Here is a 16,428-nt window from a genome sequence, read left to right on the forward strand (position 1 = left end):
ATTTTTCAAAAGACCTACAGCAGGTTGATAATAACCAAATAACTTGGTAGTCTCGGTAAATTAAAGAATAATAATAATAATAATAATAACAATAGTAAATTTCATAAAGACCACATCATAATGATAATGATATCAATAATAATAATAATGAAATTTACTAATTACTGGCCACATAAAGTAAATAGCTTTATGGAATCTTGCAACATTCAATAATTACCATAATTAGGGTTTTTTAATATCAACACATCAAAATAGAAATTTCTCTATAGTGTCTGATCCACCACAGAGTAAATATCAATTTTCTCCTGCATCCCTGTCCCAGATGCCAATAGATATACTGTAGGACCTCAACACTTGATACAGAAAATCAAATTTTAATCAAAAGTCTATTTCTATACTCACCTGATAAGCACATTGCTTCTTCTGTAGAAGTTGTTTTGAAACCAACATTTACCCTGTAATGAGACACTAAAGTGGTTAAAGGTAAGAAGCAAAGTACCTGGGTCTCTTTTGTTATTTCAGTTTAAGGTAAGAAGCAAAGTACCTGGGTCTCTTTTGTTATTTCAGTTTCAAAGTCGAACTACTGTATACTTTATCCTATTGACATTACAAGACAAGTGGAGAGGAGGGTTGGTATATATTTAAATATCATCATCACCTCCTCCTACGGCCATTGACACAAAGGGCCTTGGTTAGATTTCGCCAGTCGTCTCTATCTTGAGCTTTTAATTCAATACTTCTCCACTCATCATCTCCTACTTTGCGCTTCATAGTCCTAAGCCATGTAGGCCTGGGTCGTTCAACTCTTCTAGTGCCTTGCAGAGCCCAGCTGAAGATTTGGTGAACTAATTTCTCTTGGGAGTGAACATCAGGGGAGTATAAAAATAACCAATCTTATTATTCAAATTCCTTTTATTTCAATTATGTTCATATTGCTGAACCAGACACACTGGTGGAGGTAGGTGGTAGGACACCAGTGAAGAAAATGGATAATAGAATTCTAGAATTAAAATACAATATAAGATAATTAAAATTATAAACTTGAATGGTCTATATTAATGGTAACAAACCATCCTTGAAATATGGGATTCCATATATTTACTGTAAACAGACTTGATTACTGGAAGCCTTAATATATCTTTTGTAATACATGAAAAGGATCAATCTAATCCCAGAAAGTGATTTACAGAATTAAGTATTGATGTAGTGTGAAGTAAATGATGATGAATGGGGAAGTATTGATTTAAAAGCTCAAGATGGAGACGACCGGCAAAATCTAACTGAGGCCCTCTGCATCCGGTAGGCGTAGGAGGAGATGATGATGGCGTACATCACTTAGAGGGCTGAGATTGCAAGGTCTTTCCATAAAAGAACTAAAAGCTTCATTAGCATTTGAACTTGAAAGATATTTTTCCTGTGAGGAACAGAAAGGCAATTTTACTCCTCGCCAGTGTTGCCGCCCTGACCACACTTGGTGTGGGTAAATGCAGTGCTCCCATTGTAGCCGTGTAGAATTTCCGCAAGAATTTAGTTGTTTTCAGGCAACACTTGCTATTTTCTTCAAAGTTGACTCTTAGCAGGAGAAGGATATTTTATTTTAAATTTAAAATTGTATTATTCAAGGATGAAACAAAGAAAACAAATATATTAATTTTACTTACGGTAATTTTACTTTCATTATCAAATCTTAATTATCAAAATTTAAAGAAATGTTATAAAGTGTGGCTATTTTACAAAGAAATGAAGTCCTAGTCGGCATGACTACAGATCGAAGCCAAATATGACAAATTCGGAGATAATTTATATTTTTCCTAACCATACAAACCTTAGCTATTTACATTGGGGTTTACCTTTTAGCGTAGCTGAAATGACAAGCCAATAGTTTTTAACGAGGGTTAATTTCCCCTCGCGCTAGTTAGCGGGGGTAGGGGAAGGGATAGCTTGCTACCCCTCCCCCCCCACACACCGGTGATTTGCTTCACTTCACTTAGAGGTAGGACTTGACTTGGGGGCCAGGGTTGGCGGGCAAATATGTGTAAATAGCTAAGGTTTGTATGGTTAGGAAAAATACAAATTATCTCCGAATTTGTCATTTGTTCCGTAACCGAAATACAAACCACGCTATTTACATTGGGTGACTTACCCCTTAGGAAGGGTGGAAAGTCCCCAGCCTTACTGACTTCGGCTTTGCCCGGGGACTCCATCCTTCAGTGAGTGGCACTTGAGAGAAGGAGCCCCTGCACCTCACAAGTTCCTTGCTTCGCTAGGAACGAGTGGCCTAAATAAGTTGTGTGTGGAGTAAAGTGTGACTCGTACTATGAAGTTGACCTTGAGACCTTTAGATAGGAATCTAGGATAGGACGTTCCTAATACCACCTCGTCAGGGTATGGGGGACGCAACAGTATTAAGCTTAATACTAGGAGCACAAGGAAGAATGGGTTACCTGCAGAGGTCGAGGTCAGCTATGCGAGGACCAGGATGCTGCTTCCCCAAGAGAGGGGAGAATGAAGAAAGAAGTAAGGGTCAGACATACTCTTTCATTAACGCAGACTAAAACCGGGTAACAACGCCCTCAACCTACTGCTATTTGTCCATAAAGGAGCCTGAGGTTAGACCAGCTGTTGTGCAGCCACCACAGGGCCGATAGAAAACGTATCGAGGCTCCTGTGGGTCACGTCCTGCAGGTAGTGGGCTGTGAAGGTCGTCTGACGCTTCCAGACCCCAGCTTGAAGCACCTGCGTCACCGAGAAGTTTTTCTTGAAGGCCAGGGACGTAGCAACACCCCTGACATCGTGTGCCCTAGGGTGACGTGACGGAGGAGGGTCTGGATTCAAGGCGTGGTGGATAACCCTTCGAATCCAAGCTGAGATGGTGTTCCTGGTGACCCTCCTCTTCGTCCTGCCTGTGCTCACAAAAAATGCTCGCACTTGAGGACGGACTGCAGCCGTTCTCTTCAAGTAGTGCCTCAGACACCTCACTGGACATAGTAGCAGCTGGTCTGGGTCGCTTGTTACAGAGCGGAGACTCGCAATCCTGAAAGAGTCGAACCGAGGATCCGGCACTCCAGGATTCTGAGTCTTGGCCACAAACTCAGGGACGAACCTGAACGTTACCTCCCCCCATTCCCTTGAATGGGCGATGTCGTACGAGAGACCATGAAGTTCACTAACCCGCTTGGCCGAAGCCAAAGCGAGCAGGAAAGCCGTCTTTCAAGACAGGTGGCGATCGGAGGCCTGGCGTAATGGTTCGAAGGGAGGTCTCTTAAGAGCCCGGAGGACCCGAACCACGTTCCAAGGAGGGGGTCTCACTTCCGACTGGGGGCAGGTAAGCTCATAGCTACGTATGAGTAGAGAGAGTTTTAGCGAGGAAGAAATGTCCACGCCTTTCAGCCTGAAGGCCAAGCTTAAGGCTGAGCAATAGCCTTTCACTGCCGAGACAGAAAGGCGCATTTCCTCCCGCAGATATACGAGGAAGTCCGCTATTGCTGGAATAGTGGCATCGAGTGGAGAGATACCCCTTTCACAACACCAACCACAAAAGACTCTCCACTTCGCCTGGTAGACTCCCTCAGAGGACCTTCGCAGGTGCCGAGACATTCTCTCCGCAACCTGTTGCGAAAAGCCTCTCTCCACAAGGAGATGCTGGATAGTCTCCAGGCGTGAAGCCGAAGCGAGGCCACGGCCGTGTGAGGGACGTTGGAGTGGGGTTGTCTGAGAAGCTCGTGTCATGGAGGAAGTTCCCTCGGGAGCTCCGTCAGGAGCTGCAGAAGGTCCGGAAACCATTCCACGTGATGCCATAGCGGAGCTACCAGAGTCATCGAACAGTTGACCGATAGTCTGGTCCTGTTGAGCACCCTTCTCATCAGACAGAACGGTGGGAAGGCGTACACGTCGATGTTGTCCCACCGTTGCTGGAAAGCATCTTGCCAGAGAGCCTTGGGGTCCGGGACTGGGGAGCAGTATAGAGGCAGCTTGAAATTCAACGCTGTCGCGAACAGGTCCACGGTCAGGGAACCCCACAAAGTCAGGACTTTGTTGGCTATCTGAGGATCCAAAGACCACTCGGTACTCACTATCTGCAAGGCCCTGCTCAGACTGTCGGCGAGCACATTCCTCTTGCCAGGAATGAAGCTAGCTGATAGTGTTATCGAGTGGACTTCGGTCCACCTCAGAATCTCTACTGCAAGATGGGATAGCTGCTGCGAAAAAGTGCCTCCCTGCTTGTTGATATAAGCCACTACCGTGGTGTTGTCGCTCATCACCACCACGGAATGACCCGCCAGGGTCCGTTGGAACTGTTGAAGAGCCAGAAAGACGGCCTTCAGTTCTAGCAGGTTGATGTGCAGGCACTTTGATGATTCTGACCAAAGGCCTGAGGTCCTCTGGTTCAGAACGTGCGCCCCCCACCCTTCTTTTGACGCGTCCGAAAACAGTGTCAATTCCGGGGGGAGGACGAGAAGACTCACTCCCTTTCGCAGGTTCTCGTCGACCAGCCACCACCGCAAGTCAGTCCGTTCCAAAGATCCTATCGGGACCTGAACGTCCGAGGAATCGGATCCTTGATTCCACCGGGACTTGAGCCGCCACTGTAGGGATCTCATCCTGAGGCGGCTGTTTGGAACCAGACGAGCCAGGGAGGACAGGTGACCTAAGAGACGCAACCACGATTGGGCGGGAAGCTCTTCTCGCCTGAGGAAGGGTTCCGTCACCCTCCTCAGCCTTGCTATCCTGTCGCCTGATGGAAAGGCTTTGTGGAGATTGGTGTCTATCAGCATGCCTAGATAAACCAGTCGTTGGGACGGCTGCAGAGAGGACTTCTCGGGGTTTACCACGATCCCCAGATCCTGGCAAAGACCTAGAAGCAGGTCTCGGTGCCGAAGAAGGGTCGACTCCGAGTCTGCTAGGATCAGCCAGTCGTCCAGATAGCGAAGGAGACGAATGCCGTTCCTGTGCGCCCAAGATGAAATCAGGGTGAACACTCTGGTGAACACCTGAGGAGCTGTGGAGAGACCGAAACAAAGCACCTTGAACTGGTAGATCTTGTCGTCTAGGCAGAATCTCAAGTACTTCCTGGAAGATGGATGGATTGGGATCTGGAAGTACGCGTCCTTTAGATCCAGTGTGCACATGAAGTCAAGAGGTCTCACCGCAAGTCTGACAGTGTCCGCTGTCTCCATGCTGAGCGAAGTTTGCTTGACAAACCCGTTCAGAGCCGAGAGGTTGATGACAGGTCTCAAGCCTCCAGACGCCTTCTTTACAAGAAAGAGTCGACTGAAGAAGCCTGGGGAGCCGTCGACGACCTCCTGGAGAGCACCCTTCTTGAGCATGGTCTCGACTTCCGCCCGAAGGGCCAGCCCCTTTGCCGATCCCGAGGCATAGGAGCTCAACGACACTGGATTCGCTGTCAGGGGAGGTTGAGATGTTATGAACTGGACGCGATGCGATCACTGAAACCCTCCAAGCATCGGCCCCGTGTTGCTGCCACCTGTGCACGCAACGTTGAAGGCATCCCCCCACAGGTGGACACACGGGGGGACTGCCACTCCTAGGGTTTGCGGCCGCGGCCGCTCCCTCTAGGAGTCTTGCCTCCCCTGGAGGACTTAGCGCCCCTCTTGACCTTGGCTGGAATGGGCTGGGGCTTAGACACCACTTTCTTAGCTGCCGGTGCCTGCTTCGGTGCCTTACGAGGCTGCTGCTGCTTTTCCTGCGGAGCTGGAGGTTTATAGGGCCCAGCTGTAAGGGCCCTATGGAGGAGGGAGTCCGTGCTAGATTTCCTCCACCTCTCAGCCGTTCGCTCCATATCCTGTAGCTCCAACAGATTCTCCCCAAGGAAGGAAGCATGTCTGAGCCTACAGACATCCACGGCGGGAACCTTCGGGTGGAACCTCTCGGTCACCGCATCGCGACGCTTCAACACCGAGTTGGCCCACACGGTGGTGACCTGGTGCGCCAGGAACTCGATGGAGCGGGTGCCCGAGAGTAAGAAGGTCTCCAGGGCCTTCCTATTGGTCTCCTTGGACAAGTCCTCCGAGCGCAATAGGATGCCCAGAGTTCCTAGCCGCATATCCAGCTACGAAGTGGCCTGTATGGCGCACTTCGCGACCTTCTCGTGGCTCAGGATCTCCGAGCCGAGAACGACACCTGCCGGGCGGAGAGCTTTTTGAGGGAAACTCCCTTAGCCAGCTCTTCTACGGAGTGATGGAGAGGAAGAGCGAGACTAGACTCACCCAAGATCTCAAAATACCTCCTCTGCTGAAGACGAGGAGGTGGGATGAGTTTGTTCCCGGCAGAGGAACGACTGGAGGAGGCAAGAATCGCGAGCTGGGCATTGGCCCTGGCTCTGGCACTCTTCAGTCCCCGAGACCAGGGCAGAGCCGCACTGGTCTTAGGGGCCTTCTGAACATCGAACACTTGGTCCAGGACCGTGTCCTTGCCTTCTCTGGGAGCGATCACGGGATCCATGAAGCCGTTGAGTTGCCTCATCAGGCTCAGGACCTGCCAGAAGGCATGTTCAGATTCCTGCTGGTCTCCTCCTTGCGGGCTGGCCGCTAAGACTCCCGTCCCCGAAATCTCTTCCTGGGGCGAAGCGTGGACGTTCCCCCGGGGAGCAGCGGGTTCCTGGCGAATCCTTGAAGACGATTTCGGGATGGTCTTGGAGTCCTTGGGTTCCCTCCTGGGAGGGATACAGGATCCCAACAAAGAGGTTCGGAGAGCACCTTCCGCGTGAGACGATTCTCCTCCATGAAGAGAAGGCTCCCCCCTTGGTGCCGAGGGGGAGGCTATCGCCTCACTGGACTCACCCGAGGACGTAAAAGCCTCATCCACGGGAGAAGGAGAAAACGGCTGCGAAGGGGATGGGGCCTTCCCGTCCGATCTCTTAGGAACCAACTTCTCCCTGGGGGAAGTCACCACAAAGTCCACTGCTCTCTTTCTCTTCAGCGGAGGTGAGGCAGTCGTTGGTTTGTTCCCCTGATCGGCGAGTACTGGCTTCATAACCCTCACTAACGCCCGCATCAGAGGACCAAACTAAGTCTGTCGCTCCACGGACACAGAGTCCGAAATCCCCGCTGGAGGGAAAGGGATCAGGCGATCCTTCGGATTGGACACCACTGGACCTGCCTGAAAAGGAAAGGGGGAAGAAAGACGCACTGACCTCTCTGAAGTGTCTTCCCTGTCCTGCACAATGGTCCTGTGCTTTAGTGGAGGCGATCCTGAGCGCGGTCTGGTGACACGCGTTCCTGCTGCTGTCACTGGCTGTGAAATTCGGCGCGAACGGTCGCGCAGGCGAGCGGTCACGCAGGCGAGTGGGCCCGAGGGCGTACAGGTGAACGAGCGCGTAGGCGAGCCGGTGAACGAATGCGTTGGCGCGTCGTCGCGCAGGCGAGTGAGAACGCTCCGAAGATCGCTGGCGACGTAGGTCAGGAGACCTGTAGCACGTGGGAGAGCGATTGCGAGTAGGCGATCGGCGGTGCGCTGGTGAACGCTGGCGCGCAGGCGAGCGATGGCGCGTTGGCGAGCGATAGCACGTAGGTCGCGCAGGCGAACGACCGTGCAAGGGCAAGCTAACAGAGGGCGACCCATTTCCTTCCAGATCCTCTGGGCGACGGCGCTTTGGAGAACGCATGCGCGCAGGCGATGGGTCACGCGGGCGGTCTGAAGATCGCCGATGTTCAGGTGATCGCTGACGCGTAAGAGAACGCTGACGAGCAGGCGATTGTTGAATCGTCTGTGATCGCTGGCGAGCAAGAGGGCGACGCGTGGAATCCTGTGAAGGAACAGTTGGCGCGGGGCGCAAAGGCGAACGTTCACGAACAGGAACAGGAAGCGCGTGGGCGAACGTGTGTTTTAGAAACACGCGCTGGAGAACACGAGCGATGTGCAGGAACAAGCTGAGGATCGCGAGGGCGCTCAGGAGACTGATGGCGCGCAGGGCGCACAACAGGAACTGCAGGATATTCGGAGACCACAGGGGAACGCTGGCGAGCAGAAGGGCAATGGTCCTCAGAAGAGCGCTGACGGTCAGAAGAGCGCTGACGAGCAGGAGAGCGCCTGTGCGTTAACACTGCAGAAGGGCGAGTAGGGGAACGCTGGCGCGCTGGGCGCTCTTCAGTAACAACAGGTTGAGGGATGTCCTCAGGAGAGCGCTGGCGAGAAGAGGGGCAAACATCAGGAGAGCGCTGGCGAACAGGAGATCGCTGACGAACAGGAGAGCGCTGACGAACAGGAGAGCGCTGACGAGCAGGAGTGCGCCTGTGCGCTAACACTGCATGCGTAAGGGAAGACCCTTTGCCCCGAAGGGACCGTTGCCCGTCGGGTGACGAGGTCAGGTTGCTGAACATCTGCCCCAGAAGTTGAAGGTCTGGAAGGCGTAGGAGACCGATCCCCAGAGAGGTCTAAGGAAGCTGGAGCTGCAGGCTGTTTACGGCGAGGAGAGTCCCCTTCGGAGGAAGAAGAAGATCCAAAAAGGCGCCTCTTAGCACCCTTATAAGGAGACGGGAGACCCTTACGACGCAGCAGACGGTGAGCCTTACGGCGAAGGCGGCCACGAGGAAGATCGTCAGGACCATCAGTCCTCCGAAGGGGAGTCTCAGTCAAAGCACTCTCCTTAGAGGGAAGCTGGACAGCAGAAGAGCCCGTAGGACTCCCTTCCCCCTTCGAAGGATGTACGGAAGGGGGAGGAGAGCCGTCAGCACCAAAATCCACAACTGCACCTGCAGAGGATTGCCCCGCCCCGTCGGAAGCCTCTGCCACCACGACGTCGACAATAGACAGAGGATCTACCTCTGCTATCACCGGCGACTGCTTAACGGCGGCCCGCCACTGGACAAGGTCAATCAGGGCAACCCTGGAGGGCAAGCCCTTAAGCCCCAGGGAAGACCAAATCTGAAAAAGATCACCGTTAGACAAAGATTCATCAATAACCTCCCCCGGGGGAGGAGGAGGAACCGCCCCGCTATGGGAGATGACGCCCTCTCCCCCAACCCAAGGTCGGGAAACAGAACTAGGGCCTGCGCTCCCACTCGGCCGACTCTCCTTAGGAGCCGAACGAGGGGGAGCTTCGGAGGAGGTTTGGGCGGCGAAAGAAGAGTCCCGAGAACCTTCTTCCTTCACGGCAACCCCGGAAGGAGAACGGTCTCTCTTGGACTTCTTACGCCGGCGGCCAAATCTCTCCCACTGGGAGGCAGACCACTCACTACACTTATTTTCCTGATCACACCGTCGGCCTTGACACTGCGGGCAAAGGGAGTGAGGATCAGTGTCCACTGCCGACATAAAAGTACCACAAGGGCGGCCGGCAATTCCAGGGCACGTACGCATAGTAATCATAAAGGTGGTCAACTTCTAACACACACACAAACTGAAAGAGAAAGCAGAAAAAGATTAAAGGCTGTACAACGAGGACGATGGACAGACACGTCTGCTCATCGCTGGAGCCAAAAGTGAAGTGAAGCAAATCACCGGTGTGTGGGGGGGAGGGGTAGCAAGCTATCCCTTTCCCTACCCCCGCTAACTAGTGCGGGGGTAATTAACCCTCGTTAAAAACTATTGGCTCGTCATTTCAGCTTCGCTAAAAGGTAAACCCCAATGTGAATTACGTGGTTTGTATTTCGGTTACGGAACAAATTGCTATTTGACCACGTTTTGAGACAAAAAAAACCCACAAAACAGCACTACCGTTCCTCGCAACAGTTATTTAAATGCAAGTACTATCCCTGAGAAATAATTGATAATAGATCAAAAGGAAGACAACTTAAAATGCAACAAAACTTGTCAAAATCTGGAAGAGGCGCAAGCCGAACCAATGCGACCAAGAAACTGAAATAACAGAGAGACCCTGGCGCTTTATTTCTTGTCATTAACCATTTTCCCTTTTGGGGCCCATGGGGTTATAGCATCCTGCTTTTCCAACTAGGGTTGTAGCTTGGCAAGTAATAATAATAATAATAAGTAAATTGATAATTTATTCATGGATTACAATTTAGAGGTCAGATGTCAGTTGTATGTAGAGGAGATGGGATTACGTTAAATGCATTAATTACTTTTAGATTGCTTTACACTAAAGCATGGGCTCTTGCGTTGGCAGCCCGGAGAAATATGCATTCTTGTACTCCCCTTTTTTATCAGTTTTTCCCACTTTGGCTCATTACTGTATAACTGAAATATGTCTACTGAAAGGAAAGAAAAGTTTTTTAATTTCTGGGGTAAATGTCAATAAACTGAGCTTCTGGAGAAGAAGCAATATGAACATCAGTGGAGGTTTCTAAAAATAATATAAAAGGTTACTGAAAACGGATAGGAAGTTGTGGCATTTTCCACCCTTCTGATGTCTTTGAAAGAGAAATCTTTGTCTTTCTACCTTCGGAAGATGCAAATAATAGGGTTTTGTAAGGTTTTAATTTGTATATTGGGAAAATGTAAAATATTTAATACAGTACATTCAACTCGTGATATATCTTCAGTAAAACTAGCGTAAAATTATTTACATGGAAGTCGAACTGCCATGAAAAGGTGCCATGACTACCTCAACAAAATGTAAACGTTGATGTTGAATAAAAGATAAGCATAAAAAAAAATGTATTAAAACTTGATTAAAAAAATCCAATCAAAATTACCCTGTGTAAAGCAGGATCTGTTCTAAGTGCAAAACAAATGAATGTTAAATAAGGAAAGAAATATTTCATGTCCAATGTAATAATATCAGTAACATCAAATATATGAGTATCCATCTTCTTTAACCAATGCACCTTCAACATAAGCCAGAGGAACATTACTTTATAATATGAAATAAATCTTGTGACTTTCTCCAGATAGATGCAGTACCTTGAAAAATGTTTAGTTTCTATCACAATTTCAGTCTTATTAGTCGAAAGCAATGAATATGGTATTTCAGTCTTACATTTCTTGTACAGTCCATATTTTTCACAATAATATCAAAACAAATTTAGGGATAAAGATTTTTTCTTCACATCATAAATGGAAACCCTTCAGTTCTAATTTAGAAACATAGTACAGTCAAAGCTGATATAGGGGAGATTATATTGTAAATTTTATACAGTAGATTCTATACATTTAAGAAAGCAGCCCTTTATATAAAAGAAATGAAAAAAATAATTAAATATGAAGAGAAATAAAAATATTAATATACTGTAAATACCTAACAATGTTAAACATATAAATTACATAGATTATAAAAATAGTCTTCTGTCCTTCTGCTGTTAAACCATATTCACTGCACACGTTTTAGCAAAGATTCTACTGAGATATTTTCTGGAGAAATATATTACAAGATGTACAGAAGTAATATTCCTTTGAGTATTTAAAAAAAAACATAGAGTAAAAGTAAAAATTCCCAATATCTCCAACTGTTAGCAATTTCCATGAGATAGGTTTTTATTGTCATCAAATACAATAATTGATAAAAAAAAAACTTTTATAAAAATAAAAGCATAATCAAGTAGCCAAACAGCAATTCTTTCTAAACTAAATCGAGCATTCCTCAAGTAATGTTATTAGATAAAACCTGCCTTTCATTGGAAGAGTAAAAGGAAGTGTAAATAAGGCTAACTATAAAAAATGGCAAACGTCAGATTGGCCAAGCACTGAACCAATTTTTCTTCATTAGAAAAAAAAAGGAGTAAAAATTACTGGATATACAAAAATTAAGTGCCAGATAAATTAGTCATATAAATATTATATCTAATGCTCTCTTTACATATGCAGGGTCATCCTAAAGCTTAAATACAGCAGTATTTGTTTTTCTAAAGTCCATAATTTTATAAACACATACTGTTACAAATGAACTCTTGAAGGTTAACGTATTATCATTCTGATTCCCTATGCCAACTATAAAAATTATTTGTTACAAATGAACTCTCGAAGGTTAACCTATTGTCATTCTAATTTCCTATGCCAACTATAAAAATTATTCAACTGATATCTTATCAAACATAAAACTTATTGAGAAAACTTTGACTGTTCTTGATCATCGAAAATACAAAACTGTTTACACATTACACTGATATTTTCCTATTTTGCATCAGAATGGAACTAACGCAAGGTTATGCAAAGTATGATATACGTAGATATAACGCATAGAATGTAACTGTGGAAGACCTTATAAGCTAACCTTACGAAATGAAAAATCTAGCCCTTTGTTTGTACACCCTCCATCTAGGCATCACACAGAATAGCGCTTAAAATCCACCCACGCTTTATATTAGATATCGTTCTAAAAACCAGAAGGGATAGTAACAGTTTACCTGACTTATCAAACCTTCCTGCTTTTGAAAAGTATTCCAATAAAAAAAATATATTAGAATTTTCACCTCCCACTTTCTGTGGATTAACTTCTGCTATTTGTTAGTTGAAATGCTTTATAACTTTCAATACTATTCACAACTACTGTATTGGTCTTGATATTATGTTGATATTATCACTGATATTTATCTGATATGTAGTCTAGTATTATATATACCATATTAACCAGCAAACTTCATATTATATATAGTAATTCAATTTTAAGAAATTACAGTATACAGTACCATTATAAATTAAGAGATCCAAGTTAAAATAAACAACATAATTACCATACAGATACTATACACACATTCCTTACTGTTCAACACTAAACCTAATACTGTAAGCAACCCTAATTATCTGGACTACAGATCCATCCAGTAAGAGTCGTGAATTCTGCTCGACATGTCTCATTCCCTACGAGATGAGTTATTAATATAACTCCCAGTGCTTATCTGACTTTTAATAAGTACTGATAGTTTTCTAATGCACAATCTCTATTTCCCAACATATACTTTATTCCCTAACGAATATCCAAAATAGATGACGACAGTCCCCATAGAAGAAGCTTACATCAAATATGCTGTTCTATATGATTTCCAAAATTATTTTCTCAATCTTCATGATCTTTCTGAAGAATAGTAAATCGTCTATTGAAACTAAAATATGGTACAACAGTATCCCTAACTCTGTGAAGTACATATTTTAAAAGAAGCTCTAGCAAAAACAAATTGAGATCCTACACACACAATTTTTAGTGCATTAAAACATCGAGAGAGTTTATTCTACTTTGCAAGGTAAAACACCTACTGTATTACACACTTATAGTGAGTATTTCTACTTACACTGAGCTATAACAAATATCTACACCATACAGTGTACAACTAAATTACATTAATAGGTTTTTAATACAGCATAAACCTATTTCTTCAACATATATGTAGACAATAAACACCCTTTAAAGCAACACTCCTTTTTTCTGAGAGAAGGAATTATTATAAGGACTTTTTTTGCATAATTTTTACCAAGTTACTCCATCAAAAGGACAGCAAAAAATTTCAGATTTACAACTCGTTAGAAAGGTTCTAAATATTGCGAAAAGAATCTTAATATTTCAAGAACAAGGATTCTGGTTCTTCCTAAAAGACTGAAGGACTAACTCTATAATGTTTCAATGTACTTTTATATCTATTCACAGCATAATATCTGTCAGGTTCATTAGAAAGAGTAATTGTACCATCAAATTTGTGGGAGAAGCTAGAGAACGGAGTTAGTTATGTATTTGCTACGTACAGTATTCCATTTCTAGCTCATTTCAAATTATGGAATGTTCAGTTGTAGAGAGTGGAGATAATAACTTTGACAACAACCACTACAGCTGATATATAATGGATGCAACAGCCTAACTTTTCAAAATAGTCATATCTTCTGTTGTTACCAAAAATAATTGAATTCCCTTATAATGATGAAAGGGAATATATCTTTAGCTCATTCATTCCTTTCCATTTTACTATAAGGGAGAGCATTGCTAAAATCAAGTGTTTAAGAAGTCTTCATATAGTAAAAATACAATAAAAACTGTTACTTTAAAAGCTAAACTATGCACTACAAACACATGGGTTTAAATACTCTCTCTTTTCAGTAAAGGCATTTAAATTTCTGAATACGAGATACGTCTGGGCAAACTGTCTTTAACTTGAGCTACTTAGGAATACTGCAACTGCGTTTGCTAACCTCAACACTAAAATAACTATGGCATGGTGTCAGCTTCAAAAACCAAATACCTATACATAAAAACTGGCTTTAAAAGAAAGGGCTTAGGAGTCATCCTCTCTTCTCTTACTGATAAATAAATACTTTGCTTAACATTCAACTAAATATATAAAAATAAAACAGGAGTTGTAGCAAGTGACCTCACAACTACCAGTGCAATATATGCTAGTACATCACATCTAAGGCTCTAACATTTGCTGTAGGGCACTTAAAATGGTGATTTCTGATTAGGAGTTGATACACTTGAAGTTCCAAGCTGTCTTTATCCCTGCCTTTAAATTGAGAGCCAATCATTTTCTAATATAAAATTTCTATCAAAGAACAAATGAGCTTTTAAAAAAATACATCACAATAGAGGAGAATGTCAGCTGAAACTTCGGGCATGCTACATAATAAAGAATTATGTATATAAATGTATATAGTATAAGGAATAGGGTGGGAATAAAAAGATGATGCAGGCAGGTCTTGGTGGCCACATGGAGTAGAGAGAGAGAGAGAGAGAGAGAGAGAAGGCAGGGTTTCTATAAGGTTGAGGAGATGAACCTCTCTTACCTGAGAGTCCCTCTAATTGCAGGGACGACGATACAGAAACAGATTTTTTTTTAAAAAGTCAAAATATACAAAAGAAGGAGAAATTACATTTGCAAATTAAAGACTAATTACTGTGCCACTCAATCTGGAATAATCATCAAATGTAATACAATAGAGTACGCCTACAACAAGGTACTTGTGATGAACTGGTTAGAAAATTTATTTCTAAAACTGAAGAACGCCCTAATTAAATATTAGTAAAACAAAATCAATACTTAATACAGTATGCAATTTCTAAGAGATATCTGACTAATGCTAACACACTGAAACTTTATTTCAAATCTTAACTTTTAAGAACCTCATCACTGTTGCATAGATTAACAAGGTGATAAAAATAGCACCACCTTCTCCCAAATAGGTTGTATCTTTGGCAGTCACTACTGTACTTGACACTGTGAACTGGAAGTGATTAAGATGCTTTCTCCTACATAAATTCAATGGGTAGCATTGATTTATTCCAAAGAATTTCCCATAAAGAGATGGGCCACTGATTCTCCAAACCTACAACCTGCCCACACTAGCTTTTCCCAACATTGATTCTTGGTATTCTGTAAACATGTTTCTCTCTCGAAGCTGGTTGAAAGTGGACATCAACCCTAAACCTGAAAAGAAGGTTTTCTTTTTTTTGTAATAGGCCTACCCCTCTATTGAAGCATTAAGTTGATGTGGCGAGTGATGGCAATTATCTCAGCAAAGGTAGGCCTAAGCCATAGTTCCCTTATCATTTTAGTTCTCTCGCCATGTTTGCGTACTTTAGATCACTATCCACCCAAACTCCAGATCGTGGTTTATTGTTATTTTAGGTTACTCGATACAAAATAAGGGATGTCTTATTCTGGTATTACTATGAATGCCAGTGAGAATTCTTTATAGGAATTATTGAAGTCTGCTTTTATTTCCATTCTCCCCTGTCTGGTTCCACTATTTTCCCAATAAATTAGCCTATTTTTGGAACAAATTGCAGACAGCTTTGAGTTCAAGAAAACAGTTTAGTAGATTTTTAGCAATATTTGTCAGTTTCACAAAGGACATCAGTACATAACTATTCCCATTCTAATGAATTTTAAATTCTTCTATATTCCTACCTATCTTTGCATTTCCGTTGCCTCCTGCATTTCCTTAGCATAATTCAATAAAAATGCTATTTCAAGAGTACAGCTATCAGTTTCTGCAAAAGGTCTGTTACGATAAGTCCTACCTAATGTGACTAAATCTTCCAGCAGAAAGGGAGCCATCAGCAATTGATATCAACCCAATTACAGTACAGTAGTTTGTTTGGAGAGTGCTTAACGTCAAGGATCTGACAGCAACTTTAGACGAGACTTGAATATCTCGTCAAACAAAAGGGATTTTTCTTATATACCTATCACTCATATAAAAGGCCACATTCACATTCTTTGAATTTCCTATTCGCTACAGGTTTTTTCTTCCAACAGACAGAAAGTCATAGTAGCACTACACGTGCACCACCTGGATTCTCAGGTCCAGAGATGATTATTGCTTTGTTTTTCCTGTATTTTAAAATATCAAGTCACTAGGTCAGTATAATTTGGAAATGGAGACATGTTATACGAGAGATGAACTTGTATAAAAGAAGGATTTTGACAAAGGAAAAATCCATTTCTGGGGAGATACCTGTGACGCCCGGTGAAAAGGGTCCTTCCTTACACTTTTCTGATATAAATACTTCCAAATATACCAGAGAAAGTTGAAGTATGGAATGCAGAGGTTACTACCCTCGCGCGAACACCCAGTGGGCGTCGTGTA

General features: G+C 44.1%; 1 protein-coding gene across 1 annotated transcript in view; it reads right to left on the reverse strand.

Moving 5' to 3' along the window:
* Nucleotides 1-16,428, reverse strand: part of LOC137648929 (uncharacterized protein KIAA0513) — a 144,160-nt gene that overhangs the window by 25,153 nt on the left and 102,579 nt on the right. The gene's annotated exons all lie outside the window — the stretch shown is intronic.

The sequence above is a fragment of the Palaemon carinicauda genome, chromosome 10 (genome assembly GCF_036898095.1).
Source record: "Palaemon carinicauda isolate YSFRI2023 chromosome 10, ASM3689809v2, whole genome shotgun sequence".
Taxonomy (NCBI): domain Eukaryota; kingdom Metazoa; phylum Arthropoda; class Malacostraca; order Decapoda; family Palaemonidae; genus Palaemon; species Palaemon carinicauda.